Source organism: Benincasa hispida, chromosome 10, assembly GCF_027475165.1.
Source record: "Benincasa hispida cultivar pf3 chromosome 10, pf3_genome.v1.1, whole genome shotgun sequence".
In the NCBI taxonomy this organism is placed as follows: Eukaryota; Viridiplantae; Streptophyta; class Magnoliopsida; order Cucurbitales; family Cucurbitaceae; genus Benincasa; species Benincasa hispida.
Window position 1 is genome coordinate 56,932,979 of NC_143487.1, and position 15,188 is coordinate 56,948,166.

General features: G+C 39.2%; 1 non-coding gene across 1 annotated transcript; it reads left to right on the forward strand.

The window, feature by feature from the left end:
* The first annotated feature begins 13,660 nt into the window (after positions 1-13,660).
* Positions 13,661-13,763, forward strand: LOC120089549 (small nucleolar RNA R71). Its single transcript, XR_005485225.1, has one exon. It is a non-coding gene; the product is annotated as a small nucleolar RNA R71 (small nucleolar RNA).
* The last annotated feature ends 1,425 nt before the right edge of the window (positions 13,764-15,188 follow it).

The window sequence follows — 15,188 nt, forward strand, 5'->3', positions numbered from 1 at the left end:
ACCCTTCACAAATTGCTCGTAAGTACAGTTGGGCCAAAATTACAGCTTTGCCTCTGTAGTTACATCTAACTCCTTAAGTACCACTGATCCCTCTAATGAACAATAAGTCATAGTCCAATTATGACCAAGTCCCTCTCGGGACAAGAGAGGGTGTGGCCACTATGTTTAAGCCCCAGAATCGGCCATTAAGGGAGTAACTTATCTACTTGCCCCTATATTGAGGAAGGAGTGAATTCCGTCTCGTGTAACTGTGTTCCCAACTCCCCAATCAGATGAATCCCTAAAATGGTAGGCTTATTGAGTTGGCAATCTGGCCACTCTCACCCATACAAATCAAAGGGCCTCCTTCAGCTCCGCCTTCATGACCATACACGAGATCATGTAGTCCCTCATTCATCGTAGATACTTGAGGATGTTCTTAACGATGGTCTAGTGATCAAATCCTGGATTAGACTGATATCTACTAACTATCCCCACTGTATAGCAGATGTTAGGTCATTACATACATCAAGTTGCCAACAACTAATGCATAGGGGATCCGTCTTATTTTCTCAACTTCTTGAGGTGTCTTAGGACATTGTTCTTAGATAATATAACTCCATGCCTAAATGGAAGAAACCCCTCTTGGAGTTTTGCATCAAAAACTTGACAAGCATGTTGTCAATGTATGATTCCTAAGACAAAGCTAGTGGTTTATTCTTTCGATCTTTAAAGATCTGAATGCCCAGAACAAATTGTGCCTTTCCCAAGTCTTTTATTTGGAATTAGGTCGCTAGTCAATTCTTAATTTCAGTCAATAGTCCTACATCATTCCAAATGAGTAGGATATTGTCTACATATAACACTAGAAAAGCTACTGAACTGTTGATGATCCTCTTGTATACACAAGGCTTATCAACATTCTTATCAACATTCTGATCAAAGCCATAAGATTTGATCGCAGTATCAAATATTATATTCCAAGATCGAGAAGTTTACTTCAATCGATAAATGGATCGATTAAGCCTGAAACTTTTTTCTCTTGACCTTGGGTTATGAATCCCTCAGGTTGCTCCATATAAGTGGTCTTCTCAAGATTGCCATTTAGAAAGGCAGTCTTGATGTCCATTTGCAATATCTTATAGTCATAATATGAAGAATAGACAGGAGGATCCGGATAGACTTCAACATGACAATAGGTGAGAAAGTATCCTTATAGTTGACTCCCTCAACTTGGGTATAACCCTTTGCCACAAGTCTAGTCTTGAAGGCTTGTACCTTCCTATCTGCACCCCGTTTTCTCTTGTAGATCCATTTATAACCTATAGGTTTTACTCCATTAGGTTGATCTACAAGATCCCAAGCTGAATTGAAATACATAAACTCCATTTCAAGATCCATAGCTTTGATCCATTCATCTTTGTCAACATCCTCCATTGCCTTCTTGTAAGATAATGGATTCTCAACATCTTCGTCAGCTACTATAGCTAGGATTTCTCTTAAACCCATGTAATGGACAGGTGACTTCAAAACCCTCCCATTACATCGAGGTTCCCTCAAACTTGAGGTGGATTTGACCTACTAGATGATCCAACTTATACAACTCTTGTTGAAGGTTCAGTAGTTTCTTTGAAAATTTCATTCAACACGATCTTACTGCGGGGTTTATGCTCCCTATGTGTTCCTCCTCTAGAAATATAGTTTTTGTCGATACAAACACTTTTTTTTTCTTTATGGTCATAAAAATAATCATCTCTCATTCCTTTAGGGTAACCTACAAATAGGAAAAATTTTGAAAGAGGTTCCAGTTTCTTAGGATTTACCTCAAGCACATGTATTGGGCAACCCTAGATTCTGAAATGGCATAAACTACCTTTACGACCATTTCATAATTCCAAAGGTGTTCTGGTAACACTCTTGGATGGAACACATTTCAAAATATATGTTGTAGTCTGTACTGCATAACCCAAAAACGAATCCGAAAGGGATGCATAACTCATCATAGATCGAACCATGTCCAACACGGTTCGATTTCTCCTTTCTGATACACCATTCTACTGAGGTGTACCAGGTGCTGAGAGTTGGGATACAGTTCCATGTTCTATCAAATAGTTTTGGAATGTAAGATCCAAAAACTCTCCACCTCAACCTGATCGAAATGTTTTGATCATTTTATTTAATACATTTTCAAATTTAGCCTTAAACTTTTTGAACTTTTCAAATGATTTAGACTTCTGCTGTACTAAATAAACATACCCATATCTTAAATAATCATCAGTAAAAGTGATGAAATATTCAAATTCTCCTCTTGCTTTAACATTCATCAGATCATAGAGGTCTGAATGTACAAACTTTAAGGGTTCTTTGGCCCTATGACCTTTTCCAGTAAAAGATCTTTTAGTCTTTTTGCCTTCATGGCATGACTCACACACTAGTAAAGAATATTCTTCTAACTTGCTTAGAAGTCCATTCTTGACCAATCTCTCAATTGTGTTGAAATTGATGTGGCCTAACCTTAGGTGCCAAAGACGAGAATTTTCTTTAGGAGAAATTTTAAGTCTTTTATTCTGAGTTATCGCAATTTTAAACATTTTAGTGTTAAGGAGGCTTTAGTTGCTAATGGTCTTAGCATATATAAATTATTTTCCAGATTAGCAAAACAAATATTAATATCATTCTTGGAAATAAATGTTTTATTTACAGAGAATTGTATAGAGTAGTTTTGTTCTAATAAACACTTTATAGAAATCAAGTTCCTTCTCAAACTAGGAACAACAAATATATTTTCCAGTAAAATATATCTATTCACATAAGACGGCATGCCCAGTTCCAATATACATCGTCATCTCTCCAGCTTCCAATTGCTGCAAGGAATTAATTCCCTGAAATGAAGAACAAACATGGTTAGTAGTGTTGGGCAGGTTAGTAATGGGTTTCAAGATATACCTTTGAAGAACCGTTGAAATCTCGATTTTCAGCTGCTAAATCCTCCAAATCTTTGTACAAAACACCACAATATATTTCCTACTATTCTCTTGGTGAGTTGTGGGACTCAAAATAAGTTGGAATCAAAGGGAATTTGGAGAAAGCTCACTGCAACAACCCAAATGAAGAACATCTTCTTCTACCCGAATTTTTCAGAAAAATTCAATCGGTTGCCCTTTTTTCAACTTCACTCAATCTCTTCAATATATTGCAAACTATCATGCAAAGAAATTTGTTGCATGGGATCCAACTCATGCTTGGAGTAATTGAAGGTTGAAGATCATGGGTTCTTTGTCAGCTACTTTGAAGATGAAGATGAAAAATCTCATTTTTCCTTATGTGTAATTTTATTTCCAAAATCCAAAATTAATTTTAAAATCATATTTTATTTCTCAAATCAAAATTTATCAATATTACAAATTAATTTCATAAATTATTTTTCTAATAAAATTAATAAATAATTATTTAAACAATTTAAATAATTCTAATTAATTTAATATCCAATATTAAAATGGTTTTACACAAAACCATCTTCAAATATTTAAATCATATTTAAATATATATTCTCCAATTTTGTTTGATTCTAATTTGAACGTTTTAAATTCTCGTAGACCTACAGATCATGGGCTCTAACGATCCGAGATTAATCGACTAAACTCATTAGACTGATCTAATCCCCATTCGTTAACTAATGGGTCACTCCACTAAAGTCCATAGTTGAACTCCCCTCACTGTAGATATATTATGTCCACTCGATATAACCATGCTTAGTAAGTCAACCATTCACAGGTTGTTCGTAATAACGACTGGGTCAAATCTCTGTTTTACCCCTAAAATTACCTCTTGTTCTTTAAGTCCCCACTGATCCCCTAATGAACAATTGTTTTGTGATCCAATCAACAAAATAAAATCCCTCTCGAGCCAATGAGAGGGCAGGGCCCCTTGTTCAAGACCCAGAATCAGCACTTTAGGGAACAACCTTTCTACCATCCCTAAAGCGGGTAGGAGTGAATTCCATCTTGCACCCTATGTCCCCAACTATCTATCCGATCTTACCCCTGAAATGGGAGGTTTACTGAGCCAGCGCTGTTGAGCCAACCTTCACTATGCAAATCTAAGGATAATTCCAAATAAACAGGAGTTCATAGTTAGCTCAGGATTAAGGTTAAGTTAGCTAGGTCATCGCTTTGAAATAGTCAGTCTTAAACAGTAAACAACGTTATAAAGTAAGAGTGACTAATTTCGTGGTCCGATCTTGTACAAACCCTTTTGCACAAGGACACCCTCCTACTCCTTATGTCCCAACATGAATGAATTAGGATCATATCGTTTGTAGCAGTTTACAACTCCTTGTAACTGAAGGATATCATACCAAGAGTTCCATGAGCGGGTTCAGATCGCTCCAATTTCACAGTGACTGAAACAAAAAACACATACATTTCACACAAATAGTTATGCATATAAACCTAATTATCGGCATATTCAGAATACAATAATTAACAAGGAAATGGTTCATACCAGTTGAAGACTTTCTTCGCATGTCTGAACCCTAAGAAGCGGAAACCCTCCCAACAGATCTGCAAGCACTCGGCGAGTATGTCGACTACAACAACACGATCAGAATGTACACAAACACTGCAGGGGGGACGACACCACCACAAGAGAAACCCAGGTACCCTCAGAGTCGAAAACCCAAAGAGTGGGCTTTGGTGAGTTAGGTAGAGGACGGAGGATAACGCGTTGTGTAGACGATAAGCAAGTGGGAGATGAAACTATTCTATCGTATAGCGGAAATGCTTATCGTATAGAAGAGCTACACGATCGTGTATAAAAGGCAAAATAATCGTTTTGAGAAAACATGTGGTAGACGATCGTTTAACGGACGAGCTTTTATCGTATAGGCTCTCGTGGTCGCTTTCACGAATTCTTTTGGGCGCGGACGAAAAAAATGAATACACACTAATGAAAAATGAAAACGATTTTCATTTTTAATCCGTCGGTTACCATAACCATCGCAACCCACTTCCCACATCCGAACGTGGATAAATTAGTTAATTATCATATAATTAATTAATTAATTAATTAATAAATATAATCATATTATATTTATATCCTATAGTTTGATATCACATATCTACTATAGTATTTTCTCCTCTACTTGATATAAATCATATTTATATCTAATTTCCTCCAAATTAATGTATCTCATACATTTAGCCAATTATATCATATATAATTAACCAATCCAATTATAACATATATAGTTGAACTTCCTCTTGTCAATTTGAACATTTCAAATTAACTTAAACACTGGTTCTCGACTTTATCCTAGCTACCCAGGTGACCTAATAGACCTGTGGCTCGAAGCTTCAACGGTACGTGAATAGCTGACTAAACTCTTTAGCCATGAGATCTACCATCCGTTAACTGTCAGTGATTCCATTAAAGACCAATGGCTGAATTCTTCTTACCACAGATATATTTCTGTGTCCATTGGATATAACCAATCATGAGTATGATGACCCTTCACAGATGCTCGTAAGTACAGCTGGGCCAATTTACCATTTTGCCCCTGTAGTTACATCTCACTTCTTAAGTACCACTGATTCCTTTAATGAACAATACAACATAGTCCAACTATGTGTGAACACCTCTCGGGCCAAGAGAAGGTGTATGGTGCCACATCGTTCAAGCCCCAAAATCAGTCCTTAAGGGAGCCATTTATCTATTTACCCCTGCCTTGGGGAAGGAGTGAATTCCATCTTGTGTAGCTGAGTTCCCAACTCCAAATCAGACGAATCCCCAAAATGGTAGGTTTGAATCGACGACCTGGCCACTCGCACCCATACAAATCAAAGGACCGCCCTAAATGGTAGGACTTCCCAACTCACTCAGGATTAAGGTCATGTTACCTATGTCATCCTAGTGAAGTGAAGTCTCTGTCATGAATGGTGTTATATAACGAGACATTAACACTTCGTGATCAGGTCTTATACAAACTCTTTGTATAGGACGCCCCCACTTGCATGTCCCCAACACGAATGATCAGGATCAGACCATCTGTGACAAGTCACAACACTTGTGACCATTCCACAAAGCGAGCCACGTCCGTAGCATTATCAGGATAAGGTCTCACTCCTTTATCCATTTACTATAGACCATTTTGCTTATTACTCAAGACATGATCCATTTGTATGTCACCACATACATGCTTGAGTCAGATATAGATAACCAGGGATTTTATGTTTATTGGTTTGTGGTAAAGCAAATAAAACAAATAACCGAGTAAAACAACAAGATGTGAAGTAAATATCATATATTAACAACACAGGTGTTCATATATACTGTTTATAAACTATAGAAAACGAGACTTTAGGGCAACAACCCCAACAGTAACAACTACAGAGCAGGTCACATCCAATAGTATTACCAGAATAAAGTACCCAACCTTATTCATATACTATGATCATTTTGACTATTTACTCAATCCTAATCCACCTTTATATCTCCACATAAAGTTCAAGTACTCATCCAATAGTCAAGGGACTTTTAGGTTTATTGAATTTCTATCAAGCAATAAATCTATTTAATAACACCTTTATTGAATTTTCAGAATAAGTTTTATTGTTTACATACCACGAGTTTTAGGACATAAAACCCAACAAGTAGCGCCTGAATCAATTATCTGGGCTTAATCATCATTATCCACTAAACAACTCTCCAATACAAGTAAATCAAATTTACTTTACATGACCTTCTTCTTTCCTGCTAAGTATTTGGGACAGTTCCTCTTCCAATGTCCCTCGTGGTCCCAATGGAAATAAATTTCCTTTGCAACCTTGATCTTCTTACCCTTATGAGCAGTAGCTAGTGGGTTAGTTTTTCCCTTTTCACCTTTCTTCTTCTTCCACGTTTTGGTATCGAAAAAAGAATGCACAAACTTAGTTCCAAAGGAATATCATCTGTAGAACTTCTTTGAGGATGAGACAACATTTATCTCTCCCTTTTGTTCCTTGTTTTTCATCATGGACTGAAAAGTTTGAAGCTTATTGAGCAAGGTGGTCAGGTTGTAGTCAATTCGATTCATAACAGCATTGCTACGGAACTGTAGAAAACTTTCAGGTAAAGATTCCAAGATGAAGCTAACCTGACTAGCCTCATCAATGACAGACCCATTCATCTTCGCCACGTTGGAGTAGACCATCATGTTGGGAATATGTTCTCTAACAGATGCCTCTTCTTGTATAGGGCATTGAAGATGTGTTTAAGAGCGTCATGCCTGAGTTGTGCGGGCGGTTGTCTTCTTGGCCAAGAATTTTAAAAGGTTTGCTAAGATATAAGCTTGGGCCTTCTCGCTTGCATATGTCCAGTGCTCATATGCCTCTTGAACATTTCAAATGGCATTTGGAGTAGGAATAAGAGGACAATCCTCCATTAGGATAAAACGGAGATCATCAATGATTAAATCGTGTGGATTGTGTTTTTCTAGGTTGTATAATTTCCGTCCGTTAGTTTTTCGGTGGCAAGCAAATTAAATGTCGTGGTAGTCATAGTTAATAAATCTCTGAAACCATACAAATTATTTATATTAGTAATCTTTATATTAACCTATTTTGAAAAATCAATCAAATTTGACAAAATAATCTAATGTACCATAAGTGACATCTATTTTCCAATGATGTTTCAGTGAGTCAGGACAAAATCCATCATAGGGTGATCAGGTGCCTCTTCACTAAAATGAGACTATCTCAACCAATAGATAGAACAACTCCTTATTACTATAACTATCAGTCACCATTGTTCGGTCCATAAATTATTAAACTCGCTTAACATTTCTTATGAGTGTAACCTCTCATTTTAGATTCTAAAGGTTCGTCCCAATGAGCCAACCATAGGGAAACCTCATTGGGACAAAAACTAAAGTAATTCTATCCATTACTGGAGTTAGAGGTAATGAATCATGCAAATGCTATCCATAAGGGGACACAAGCAAAGGTGCTTTGAGGCCGAGTATGAAACTTTACTACCAACTAATGAGAGAGACCATGGGATATGTTGACACGTGTTCTGCTCCCACTTACTGTAAACACTCTCTCCTTTCACCTTGATATATACAAACACCATCCGTAGGGGGACATAAGCAAAGATGTCTCAAAGTTGAGTATAGATCTTACGGTGTGAACTTTTAGGGAGAAACGTGAAAAAATAAAATGAAGTATCATATACCCCATTTTCCTTCCATTGAGTGTTATACCTAGGGTTATTTAACTTAAGAAAATCTGACTACTGATTTTTAAATAAGTGTTTTGTTTCATTTTCCCAAAAACAACATTTACTTTATATGGTTAAAAAACTTTGATTAATGTTTATTAAACACTTTAATAAACCTCAATCAACCATTGCATGCTTGTAACAAATCTATCTAATTCACCTTTCTAAGTAAGGGTATTACATTTGCATCAACTTAAATACCCAGCCTAGTGTTCGAGATAAATGGTGGTGGGGCAGGCTTGGTCTTGGCTGGTGTTTTTACCCTTGGTTTAGGGGCAGACTTGGGTTTTTGTGAGTTTTTAGCCTTAGACAGAGAAGTTTTGGCCGGAGGGCTTATAGGTTTCTTGGAGCTCTTGGCCAAAGCTTTCATGGAGATAGAAGGAGGTGTAAGGGCGTCCAGACGCTGAGTAGAGGTAGCGCCACCGTAAGAGGCTTTCGATTGGGTAGGGACGGAGGTTGATTTCCTAGGGCTAGGTGGTGGTGAACTCGAAAATGAAGAAGATGAAAAGAAACTTACCGGTGAATCGTTGCCTAGGCTGTAGCTTTGGTTCTGAGAATCTGAGTTGGACGACATTGTTCACCGAAGATGCTGAGCGAAAGAGGAAAATGGAGGTTTGTTGAATCTGAGGTTCTAGGGTTTTTGAAGAAATGGAGGTTCGTAGGCACAGTGAAGGAGAAGAAGAAATGGTTTGGTTCAAGTGAGGTTTTTATAGGGGGAGAGGATGATCACAGCTGACATCAGGTGGCGCCTAACATCTGCAATTAATGCAAAGTGGAAGGGTCGCCTCGTTTAGCCAAAACACTCGAGTGTTTTGTGTTTTCAAGACGCGTCCTTTCAACTGCCCTCTGCGTTAGACTTGTGTCTAACATGTCCAATGTTTCCGTTTTAATTATACACAACCTTTCTAAAAGAAAAACAATTAACTTTCCAAATTTTGTAAAGGCAAAATAATCAACTTAAAACCCTCAAACAACTAAACTAACAAATTCAAACATAACTTAAAATACAAAATGCAAAAGAATAAGGTTGAGAGAGGTGTCCCTGGAAGATGTGGCGTTACAACCCCAGAGATGCCTCAACGCGAGCTTCAACTTGTCTCGTGTAGCACAAGAGATGACTTTTGGCGTTCCACTTCGTCTTCAAAGTATGGCTTAACCCTTTGGCCGTTTACTTTGGACGCATCAGTGCCATCTTCTCGCATTAATTCCACAGTACTGTAGGGAAAGATCGTTTTAATTATGAAGGGCCCGGACCATCTAGATTTCAATTTCCCTGGAAACAAACGCAAGCGTGAGTTGAACAATAAAACTTTCTGATCAACAACAAGTACCTTCTTGCTGATGCATTAATCGTGCCAACGCTTTGTGTTTTCCTTGTAGACCTTGTTGTTTTCATATGCGTTCATTCGCCATTCTTCGAGCTCGTTGAGCTGAAGCTTGCGTTGAATGCCTGCCGCATCCGGGTTCATGTTCAACTTCTTTACTACCCAAAATGCCTTATGCTCTAACTCTACAGGAAGATGACATGCTTTACCAAATACAAGTGAGTAAGAAGACATGCCTATAGGCATTTTGTATGTAGTCCTGTAGGCTCAGAGTGCTTCATCCAGTCTCTGCCCCAATCTTTCCGCGTTGTGCTGATAACTTTTTCCAGAATTGATTTGATTTCTCGATTTGAAATTCCTGCCTGGCCGTTTGTCTGAGGGTGGTAGGCGATAGCAATTTTATGCCTGATATTATATTTTGCAAGTAATTTTGAAACGATGCAATTGATAAAATGTGTGCTTTCATCGCTTATCAGAGCTCTCGGCATTCCATAGCGTGTGAAAATATTCCTGACAAGAAATTTAGATACAGTAGACGCGTCATTTCTGGCACAGGCTACTGCCTCTACCAACTTAGATACATAGTCTACAGCGAACAAGATATATTGTTGACCATAAGACAAAGGGAATGGGCCCATAAAATCTATGCCCCAGACATCAAACAAATCCACTTCAAAAATATTATTCAAGAGCATTGCATCCCTGAAGAAATATTCCCTGGGCGTTGGTAGGGGTCACAATTTTGAACAAACTCTCGTGCGTCCTTGAAAAGGGTGGGCCAAAAGTAACCGCATTGAAAGACATTCGTCGTGGTCCTTTGCCCACCAAAATACCCACCATAAAGAGAATTATGACACTCGGCCAGGATGCATTGTGTCTTCTCCTCTGGGACACATCGACGCAGTATAGAATCTGGGCCCTGTTTGTATAGAAATGGTTCGTCTCAGAAATAAAACTTACTGTCATGGATTAGCCGTTTCTTCTGCTGGGAATTGAAATTTTCAGGGAATTGCTTGGTGGTCAAGTAATTAACTATATCAGAATACCAAGGTTCACTGCCTTTAATTCTAAACAGGCTCTCATCAGGGAATGCGTCCTTGATGTTGTTTTCCTGGACTTGCATTTCTTGGTTTTCAAGCTTGGAAAGGTGGTCAGCCACCTGATTTTCTGTTCCCTTTCTGTCTTGGATGTCAATGTCAAATTCTTGTAGTAGTAGAACCCATCTTATCAGTCTCAGCTTTGCGTCCTTCTTGCTCATCAGAACTTGATAGCTGAGTGGTCAGTATATATGGTGGCTGATGCACCAACTAAGTAAGAACGAAATTTTTTAATACCGAATACTACAACCAACATCTCTTTCTCAGTAGTTGTATAGTGTTCCTGAGAGTCGTTTAATGTTTTGGACGTGTAGGAGATGGGATGTATCAAGTTTACCCTTTTCTGCCCTAACATAGTTCCCACTGCGACATTACTCGCGTCACACATAAGAATGAAACATTGTAACCAGTCCGGTGCTATTAACACTGGGGCTTTGTCAATGCATACTTCAAGGTTTCGAACGCGTTAGTGCAGTCATGACTGAAATGAGCCTCCAAAGAAAAGTTGTCCATGAAGACTTCCACGGTCTTCTCCAGGAAGTCAGAGAAAATGGCCATCATACAGCGTTGAAATGTCCCTGATGCGTTGCATAGCCCAAAGGGCATGCATCTGAATGCGAAAGTGCCAAAGGACAAGTGAACGTGGTCTTCTCTTGATCTTCCAGATCTATTAAAATCTGGTTGTAACCAGAATAACCATTGAGAAAACAATAAAACTCTTTACCTACAAGTATATCAAGCATCTAATCGATGAAAGGAAGAGGAAAGTGGTCCTTTTTAGTTGCTGCGTTGAGTTTCCGATAATCCATACAAATTCGCCAGCCTGTGATAGTTCTTAAAGGAATGAGTTCATTGTTGCTGTTTACTATCACGGTCGTTCCCCTTTTCTTGGGAACGCATTGAACTAGACTAACCCAACTACTGTTGGATATCGGATAAATAACTCCCGCGTCCAACCATTTCAGAATCTCCTTTTTGACCACTTTTTTCATAATGGGGTTAATCCTTCTTTGAGGCTCGATTGACCCCGTCTTCCCTTCCTCCAGCCTAATTTTTTGCATATAATAGGATGGACTTATTTCACGAATATCTGCAAGTGTCCACCCTATTGCACGTTTATGTTTCTTCAACATCTGCAAGAATGAATCTTCATTAGGCTTTGTGAGATTAGCGGAAATGATAACAGGCAATGTATTATTAGTTCCAAGAAAAGTGTATTTCAAATGTCTGGGTAACTGTTTTAATTCGAGTTTAGGTGGTTGTTCGAGTGAAGGACACATTGGTTTTGTCTACCGCTCACTCAGACTTGGCGGCTCAGATTCCTTTAGGGTTCCCTCCAACACGAGAACTTCACATACTCGAGTCTTTTCTTCAGTCAATTCAATATTGTTTAGTTGACAATCATCACTGTCTGGGAATTTTAATGCGTTGAGCACATTAAATTTCACCTCTTTATTATCCACGCGCATGTTTAGCTCACCTTTATACACGTCAATCAAAACTTTCCCAATAGCCAAGAAAGGGCGTCCAAGGATGATTGGAACCTCCCTATCTACTTCATAATCAAGAATAATGAAGTCTACTGGGAATATGAGATTGTCAACCTTCACCAAAACATCTTCAATCTTCCCTTCCGGGTACTTAATTGTCCCGACAGCGAGTTGAAGGGTGACAGAACGTCAATCCTCAATTTCTTAAAAACTGAAAGGGGCATGAGATTGATGCTCGCTCCTAGGTCGCACAACGCATGACCCACATCTAATCCTTCAATTGAATAAGGAACTGTGAAGCTCCCTGGGTCCTTCTACTTCTGTGGTAGCTTGTTGTTACTAACGCATTGCATTCCTGCGTTAGTGCTATTACTTCTTTCTCACTGACTTTTCTCTTTTTCGTCAAAATGTCCTTCAAAATCTTCACGTATGTTAGCATCTGCTCCAAAGCTTCTATGAGTGGAATGTTGATGTGCAGCTGCTTTAGGAGCTCGAGAAAGCACTTGAACTAATGTTCATCATTCTTCTTCATCAGACGCCTAGGGAATGGTGCGTTTAGAGGAATCTCCTGCTTTCCCACGTTAGACGTGCTGGTTTCCGAATGGCTTGTATTTCCTGATCCATTGAACATGTAATGCGTTATTTCGAAGGACTATTGTTTCTTGGATTCATCTTTCTTTCTGCAAGGGCTCTTCCACTCTATAACGTCACTGCGTGACATTGCTCTTTCGCATTATTATTCTTAGATGTCTTTGTATTGCTAGGTAGAATGCCTGGCTGCCTGTTTTTCTTGCAATTTGCCCCACCTGGATTTCCAGGTTTCTAATTGATGACGCTTGGCTCTTTAGCATTGTGTCGTTCTGGGCTATGTATTCCTTCAATAGGTTTTCCAGCGAAGTTCCAGAACTCGACGCGTGGCCACCTCTATTAAAGGGTTGTTGATGCTGTTGATGCGTTTGTTGATGTGTTTGTTGAAAGGCAGGCGGCGGTCCATTCTTTTGCTGATAGCTCACACCTGGGTGGTGCTCTTGCTGATTTCCTCCTGTCCAAGAAAAATTCTGATGGTTTCTCCATCCAGGGTTATAAGTATTAGAAAATGGATTATTCTTGACTGAGGGTTTTGAGGACACTCATCATGTGAGTGAAAATCTCCACATCCCACACAGGTTACCGTGGGTTGCCTAAACGCCTCCACGTGATTCACCTTCTGCTGGTTTGGTGCGTTACCTAACGTTATGTTCTGTAGAAGGCTGGTCATGGTAGCCACTTGAGCGGAGAGCGTGGCTATCGCGTTGGCATCAATAGAGTTAATGTTCTGAGATCTTCTTCTCCTGTCATTTCTTCCATCATATGTGTCATCTACCCACTCCATGTTATGTTTGGCAATGCGGTCTAAGATTTCTTTAGCTTCAGTATAGGATTTTTTCATCAGTCTTTCGGATGCTGCTGCATCTGCTGCCATCTGTGACGCCCTGTTTAGTCATAAAACGTCTCCATCTGAATAGTCAAAGGTAGTCCGTGGTTCGGGCAGTTCTTGACCAAGCCCTTGAAACGCTCCCATGCAGTGCTCAAGGTCTCAGTGTCTTCCTGTTCAAAGTTCATGATTTACCGACACCTCCTCGCGTTGGTGGTAGGTGGGAAATATTTCTGCATAAACTTTTCCACCAACTTTTCCCATGTGGTGATTTCCCCAGGCTCTAATGAACTCACCCATTGCTTTGCGTCATCTCGCAAAGAATAGAGAAACAAGGAGAGCCCGATTACCTCTGGTGTGATTCCAGGATTCACAAAGGAATTGCACGTTTCCAGGAAACGCTTCAAATGGGCATGAGGATCTTCGCCACGGCTACCCCCAAATTGCCCAACAGTCTAGAGCAGTTGGAGCATAACAGATTTCATTTCAAACCTGGTTCTATCAGGCATCGGATATATGATTCCTGGAGAGAAATCATATAGCACAGGGGACGCATATTCTCTCATAGGACGCGTGCTGTTGTTTGCCATCAAGATTGGGATCTGTGCAGCGTGAGCCAGTTGCTAATTTTGTTGTTCTTCCGCCATTGCTCTTTCTCTTTCTTGCTGTCTGAGTAACTGTTGCCTCAACATTCGACGACATTTGGATCGATTCCTATGTCGAAAGGTCCGTTCGATCTCGGGATCGTATCTGAACTCAGAAGTGTTCTCCCTGTTCATACACGTTCACAAGCCTAGGCGTAGCTTGTAATACTTCCCTTAATTGAAGTGTCCCTACAACAAATACAAATGGAATTTTTGGTTAGTTCTTGTTGCTGAATCCTCGGCAACGGCGCCAAAAACTTGTTCGCTTGCTATCGTGAGATGCTTTAGGAGTGTATGAAGTAAAACAGATTGGAAGAATAAAGTCTAAATGCTGCATTCTGCATTGATGCGTTTAAATGAATGCAACGTGTTGGGGCGTTAGTATTATGCACAGAAGGCACACAACTCCTTATAATAACGTTCAAGTTTTCCTAGATAAAACCCAAGTATAAATCTAATCTAGGTTCCTGGCAAGTCTAGGGTCGATCATAGGGATTCAGTTTCACTAACACAGATTATGCGTTGTACTTGCAGTAAGAGGTTTTTCCTAAATAAATGTGAAAGATGTATTATTTACATTAACATGTTATGCCTGTGAAAGACAATACAAAAGAGTTGAGTGGAAAATGATGGATCATGTGAAAATGGAATTTAAGTAGGTGGACACGCCGGTTAAAGATAATTGCACACAACTGATGTAATATGGATGAAATGGGATAGGTTGCTTATCTTTCTGTTCATGCGTTAGACATCATTCAACACTTCTCAATGCGAATAACATACAAGCCTATCTCTAGGGTGCATGCATCTACTTAGAATGCAAGAAACACCAGTAAGTCTATCTCTAGCTGTACTAGGCGTTCTACTTAATGCGGCTTAGCTATTCTTTCGAACAACTAAGTAAAGAAGCTTTCACCAAGTTATCAAGTTGGTTTAGGCGTGGGAACCGAATTATGCATGAAGTACTAATGCTTTCAACATAG